Raw genomic sequence first — 6,612 nt, forward strand, 5'->3', positions numbered from 1 at the left:
AAACGTGTTGTTTGGGAAAAATAAGTAAATAAAGCTAGAGGTTAATGGTTATAGATCAAATCAAATATATTATGTTCATCCAATGTTGTCTTCATGCCATGAGAAGCTGTTGAATTAATTTTTTTCAGTTAGGCTGCAGGAATTCATGGTAGCACCGTTGCCATGCAGCAAGAAGGTTCTGGGTTTAAACCCCAGTATGGAAATCCCTCTTTTTTTAATTTTATTCAACGTTTGTTTTAAAAGGAAAGAATTCCATTGAGATTTGGAATCTCTTTTACAAGTATATACTGGCAAACTCTGCTTGGAGTTTGCATGTTCTTGTTGTACATGCGTGGGTTTTCTGTAGGTACTCTGACTTCCTCCCTTGACTGCCCATTAGGTATGTGTGGGTGTGTGTGTCTGTGTGTGTGCATGGTTGTTTGTCCCTTTGTTGCCCTGCAATGGACTGGCAACCAGTAAACGGTGCACCCCACCTCTCGCCCTTGGTGATTGGCAACAGCTTCCCTTCGACCCTGTACGGAAGACGTGGGTAGAGAAAATGTCTGGCTGGTTTCCAAACAACATATTCATTTTTTTTCTCTACAACTCTGATATTATTTACACTCCAGTTTGAATCTGATCAGTCATTTGCAGCTTTGCCGACTGCTGCTGCCCTGAGCTGCAATATAGGTCACTTATGCTGAGAGCCCATAGCCTCTGAGTCACCCACATCACAACGATCATGGGTCAGTCTAATATTCCACTTATGCTAAAAAAAAACTGTTAAGCTGTACATTTTTAAAGGATAGAGCATATTGTATGTGATGGAAAATAGTACATTTCACATCTCTATTCAGGCTTTATATAATAAGTCTCAGATGAGCTAAAATACTGCAGAAAAAGTTTCTTTTCTAGGAAATAATGTGTTCTGATCAGGAGTACTCCATACTTCCTTACTGTATTTTGTATTACTTGTTTCCCTGACAGGTCGAAAGTCAAACAAAGTTCAAGTTGTCTCCCTTTTCGAAAAAATCAATCTTTTAGATGCTAAACTACTGTTACTGTTAAAGCCTTTTATGTCTCTCTAATACAATAACAGATACGAGAACAGTTGCAATGTTATCTTTTGTTTTGGTGAGTGCAGAGGTAAAAAGAGGCGAGCAGGTTCCACGTCTTTTTCAAGAGGTTTTGAATTTTACTTAAAAAAATCTTGGAATGTTAAAACAGCTCAGTATTTCTATGTCTTTACATTTTCTTTATCTGTGCAGAAAAATAGCTCTGATTATGAGTAAGTCTTACCTCTGTCCTTGAAGTTATTGCTACACCGGTGTAACTTCATTTGACTTTTTGAAATATTTTGTTTTCTGGGTAACATCTGGAAGCAGTGACTTTCACAGAGCAAAAGAAAAGTGAGATTGGCTGTAATTCTCTCCGCCTCATTACTACAGAACCTCTTTGATATTATAAAGTCCAGTCAACTGGTACACAGTTGATATTAGAAAAATAACTAAAACGCATTTAGCAATGTCATTATCATGTACATGCCATCTACTAATACAGTGATATATAACACTTAAAGAAAATCTAAATGTTTATTTACTTTTTATTGACAATCAAACTTTTGCCAGAGCATTCACATATAAACAATATTATATACAACTAAAACATTGAAAGACTTTGATACAATAAAACAAATTCAAAGTACTGGTTAGATGGACCACCACTATACATTTCCAAAGATATCTAAGTCAGATGTCAAATTTAATTTAAGAAAATATAGACAACAACATTTAGCAATGTTGAACCGTCAATAACTAGTTTGGAGGAGATTTCTAAACAAAGGGAATGTATTTTGTATTTAATTACAGAGGCAACCTGTATAAAAGAGCAAATGAAATTGTTAATGCTGAAGGGAATGCAGGAACCAAAGGAAAGGAAAATTAAGTAAGGTTCTGTGTATAATCATCCACCAACACAGACCACTACACATCAAGACATCACACTCCCTGTTGAAAAGCGAGGTGAAATTATTTCAATAAGTGCATAACTAGTGCTGTCACTAAGCCAGCTAAACCGAGGAGGTGTCAGGCAAGATAAATGACTGTAGTTACTTCTGTGTTGTGAGCTTTATCATGTTTGAGCACTAATGACTTGAGCTTCCTGGCAGTACATAATAGGTCCGGGAGGCAGGGGCTCAGTTTAGTGTCAGTTTTCAATCCAGTGTTTCCCCTACCTGGCAAGTATCATGAGCTAGGCGGAGATACCGTTCTTCAAAGCAAGGTTCCCATATGCAGATAATTATATACAACAAAAACTTTCTTTTTATTTTGTTTCTATATAAATTCATTGCTAATGCATTCTAGCCAAACTTTGCTTTCAAATGTATTAGTGCTGGAGAAATCAGCTTGCAGTGAACTACTGGCAAACACAATTTGGAACCTAAGCTAAGTAAATTAGTACCAAATATGTTTTTATGTATTTTCTTTTAGATTCCACATCTTTTTGTAGACCTTTTACAGTTTGACTTGCAGTCCCAAAACCCAATTAACATGCGGTTCTTTGTTTAAATAAGACACATAAAAAATGAAATAAAATAAAATAAAAATAGGACGAAAGGGCTAAAGATAATGAATTTCCAAGCTGTTGATGTAATACAGTTGTGATTGGTGGGGTTTTTTCAGTGTGCCTGTGGTTTCACATATTATGTTGCATTGACAAGTGCAGTCATTAGGTTATGCCTTGTTATAAAGATATAACTACCTTTTAAAGCAGATGAATGTTACTTCACAGACCTTATCACATTTTGTTTTGAAATCTGCAAAGCATAAATAACAACCAAATGTCTCTTATAAATTTTCAAAAACACTCAGAACTACATAGCTTCCTCTTAGAACATCTTCTGTTGGCAAAAATGCATTTAATACTTTGCTTGCTATTAATTATTGCCATGAGGTGTGTATTTTATTTTTATTAAAATTAAAAACACTGCTTGGCCCATGTGGTCTCATAAAACTGTCAGCTGCAGCAAACAAACCAGACAGACTTCAGAAGAGGTCAACTGCATAGGCTGCCTTTCAAAAAATTGTTGACTAGCCAGTTATGGGGAATTTTTTTCATATGTCATTATGTGACCCTTTTGTCTGCTTCTAATAAAACTAGTTATCTTTCAAAAGCTCTTGGGGAGTAGCCTGCTAGCCACTACAGCTGTATCCAACACTCAAAGAGAAATGGTGCACCAACACAAGAATACTAAGATGGAGAGGGAGACAGGAAGAGAGCTCAGTTTTACTGCCAGACTTGTGTTGTTCACTATCCATTTTAAAGTTTGGAAACACCATTATTGTTTTAAAAAAGGGAAGGTTGAGAAGAAACAATGTGCAGAATGATACAATGCTTTGTAAATGAATAAATACCCCTGAACCATTTTCACACTTTTTTCATGTTACAACTAAAAAGCTAAATATTGTATTTGTGAGGGACTTTGTGTTGCAGACTAATATCAACTAATGTATAATAAAAAGAATACATGATTTATATTTGTTGTTTATAAATAAGTATTATTCTTTATCATCCTGTTTTGCTGTGAGTAAAACTATTTTTTTGCATGCATAGACTGAAATGTACAGCCTCTGTGGACAACAAGTTAGAGTCTATCTACAAATTCTCAAGTTTAAGTTAATTTGGACTTTGATTAGGATTTGATATTCAGTCATGCTTTTTAGGGCCCTATATCAGAAGGGCAACCTTTAAACATGACATATAATTTAATTTATCTCAACAATGACTTTCATATTGTCATATTTACATATAATGAGAGATTTGAAAACATAAATTAAAGTTTTTTTATCAACAGACTATCTCTCGTAACTATGAGGATCTCTACAGCTCTTGCAGAGTTTTAAGTCTCCTGAGTGCTTCTCTGATTAAAGCAATCTTGCCTTGAAATAAATAACGTGGATAGGCATAAGAAAAATCACACACACCTATAGTGTGCAACCAGGGTGTTTACAGCTTGGGATATTGTTTTATAACCTAACCCTGCTAATTCATGGTACAAAATGTTTATTAATTTTTTTAAAAATGCAGGAGTCTTTATGGGAAAGCTGTGCCTACATGGAACATATTTACTAATAGTAAGACTTTATAAGGCATTATTTTTATGATATTCACTGGTATCCCTATCAAATGCATCCAAGTGCTTGAAGATGTGACAATTTTAAAAGTCGAACATGGCTTTTGAAAAATACTTAAGGTTAACTTTGCTATAGATTAATATATTTTAACATAGGTTTTGTAGGATTTTAAGTCATAGCGAGAAGGTTTTTAAACATTTAATTTATGAGCTGTATGGTGAAAGAATTTGAAATGGCCACTGCTACTGCTTGTTCTCCACTCAGTCCCTCGAAGCTTGATCAACACCGGGTCATCTAAAGCCATGACACAAATATAGCTTTAAGCTACGGCTGGCATTTTCATTTTTGAAATGTGATTTAGACAGATTTGCTTTTGGGAATGATTACATGTTGCCAGCTTTGCGCCATTGAAAAGGCCAACAGATTGAATGAGGCATGCCAGATAAGGCAGTTTTTTGTTTTGTTGTTTTTCCCAAACATTTCAGCTTCCAGAATGTTTATTCTGCACATGTGAAGAGGACGAGAAAATTGACTAGGATCAACATTTTTATTTAAACTCAAACTAATGCTTTGTGCTTTTAGGTTGCATTTGAGGACATTCTCGCTTCTCTCAAGGCAGCTCTCCAAAGGAGAAAATGTCAGATAGAAATTGCAGGAATTGCATATAAAGCTTCCGGGCTTATTTCAAACAAAAGCTGCTTCTCTAATTTCATAGTGTTGCTATCAGTATCATACAGAGTTATCTTGCCTCTGGCCACATAATTAAAGCTGGTGTAAAAGAGCAGGAGCTCCCCTCACAGTTAGCAGCCGGAACAGCAATCACAGCGAGTTGATGGAACGACAAGTTTGCCTCACCGATGACAGGCTCACAAAGCAACAACAAATGTGCTCTCAGGTTTGGGACATGCCAGCACGCACACAAAGACAGAGATCAAACCTTATTTTAAACATTAAACAAGTAGCATGTAAGCTGAAGATTCATAATAATTACAAAAAAGGCGATTTTGATAGATTTTACTGCACAAGCAATTAGTTATGGGTGATGGAGAACCCAGCTTCTGGAGTGAAGTGATCAACATGGATGGCAAAAGGCACAACAGAGCGCAGCCGGGATGAGTTTAAACAGAAACAGTGTTGTTGACTTCTCAGCGAACGGTCAGAGACATCAAGACAATTTCAATCATCATTTTTATCCAATAAACCCATGATAATACATGCAAGCATAGAATTATGAGGTCACTGTTTCATACCCCGATATATCCGCGATTCCGCATCACCTTCATGAAATGCTGCCCCGCAACATCGCAGAGGAGAGTGCGCGTAATTTGGAAGACAAACTCATTTGCATAAGATTTGGAGATGCGTGCGTTAAATGAGACTTGTTTGATTATTAACCCGGTGGATATTTGTCGACATTTTGCCCGGGCGGAGCTTGGCAGGACTTCTAGGGCGAATTTTTAAAGGTAGCTTCACCCAGAAGGAGTCAGAAAAAAAGAAAGGAAAATTTGCCTCCAACCTGGAGAAGGACACCATCCACCACCTTAATAACATGCTGACCACGCAACATCGCCATAATTGTGCCACAGTGAAGCCCTGCCTACCCAACCACAACCTCGTGGTCAGCGATGGGCAAAAATATAGGTATAAAATGACGCCGTCGTGTTATGTGAGAGGTCCAAATCGGAAGAAACGCACTTACCTAAAACTGACTCTCCTCTCTTTGCTGTATTTGTGCTCCAAGATTTCTTAATTCTCTAGCCAACAACTTCTGCTGGAGCATATGTATCCAGGGCTCATGCTGGTGTCTCAGTCGGTGATGTTGGATTGCGGATGATTTGGCAATCCTTCTCATGCTCAGGAGGAAAAAATCCGTGCTTTCTGAGTGGTCTCTGGCATAGGAGATCTGAATGTATAAAAGTACTGAAGTCCGTCGGGAGGACGAGGGGAAATAAAAGGGAGCTCGAGTAGTTATATTTATGTCGACGTGTTTGAAACAGTTCTCTTTTTTTCTTACCGTATGAACCGTTTGCGGGCGGAGAGGAGTGGGTTGGATATCTAGAGAGGGAGGCTGGGATTCACAGACTGAGGGCGAGAAAGGGGAGGTACAAAGAAGCAAGTATATGGTGTTGTAGAGGACAGTCATGGCAGACAGTAAGGGGTGGGTCCGAACTCTGTCAGGCAGGAGGGGCAGCGGTTCTGAAGGTTGATGCGTCGTGACTTGTTTTAGAAAATGCTGAATTTGTATCACTAAATCCTAAATGAAAGGTAGTTTAGCCGTTATGTAGTTATTTTTAAATATTTTTTTCTTTCTGTAAGTTCAGTTTATAATACATGATGGATTTTGATAAAAATGGAAAATTAAATAAGTAAACAATTATTAACAATGCACAATATAATTGAAACACATGGTCACTATATATAGTTTTATGTTTAATTCCTACCCAAAGAAACTAGTGATTTCAGTTACAAACATTAAGTAACATTGGTCGTCGCTCTCCAT

At 37.1% G+C, this 6,612-nt stretch overlaps 1 protein-coding gene across 2 annotated transcripts in view; it reads right to left on the reverse strand.

Annotated features, from left to right (window-relative positions):
* The window catches only part of LOC119776139 (BMP/retinoic acid-inducible neural-specific protein 1-like), a 137,097-nt gene extending 130,887 nt beyond the window's left edge, over positions 1-6,210 (reverse strand). The window contains exon 1 of one of the 2 annotated variants that reach the window (XM_038274410.1): positions 5,812-6,210. The gene's annotated coding sequence lies outside the window, so the exon portion shown is untranslated. The remainder of the gene's footprint in view (positions 1-5,811) is intronic. The other variant, XM_038274411.1, reaches the window with a different exon arrangement.
* Between the last annotated feature and the right edge of the window lie 402 nt (positions 6,211-6,612).

Source organism: Cyprinodon tularosa, unplaced genomic scaffold (assembly GCF_016077235.1).
Source record: "Cyprinodon tularosa strain WSP-4 unplaced genomic scaffold, ASM1607723v1 ctg912, whole genome shotgun sequence".
Classification (NCBI taxonomy): Eukaryota; Metazoa; Chordata; class Actinopteri; order Cyprinodontiformes; family Cyprinodontidae; genus Cyprinodon; species Cyprinodon tularosa.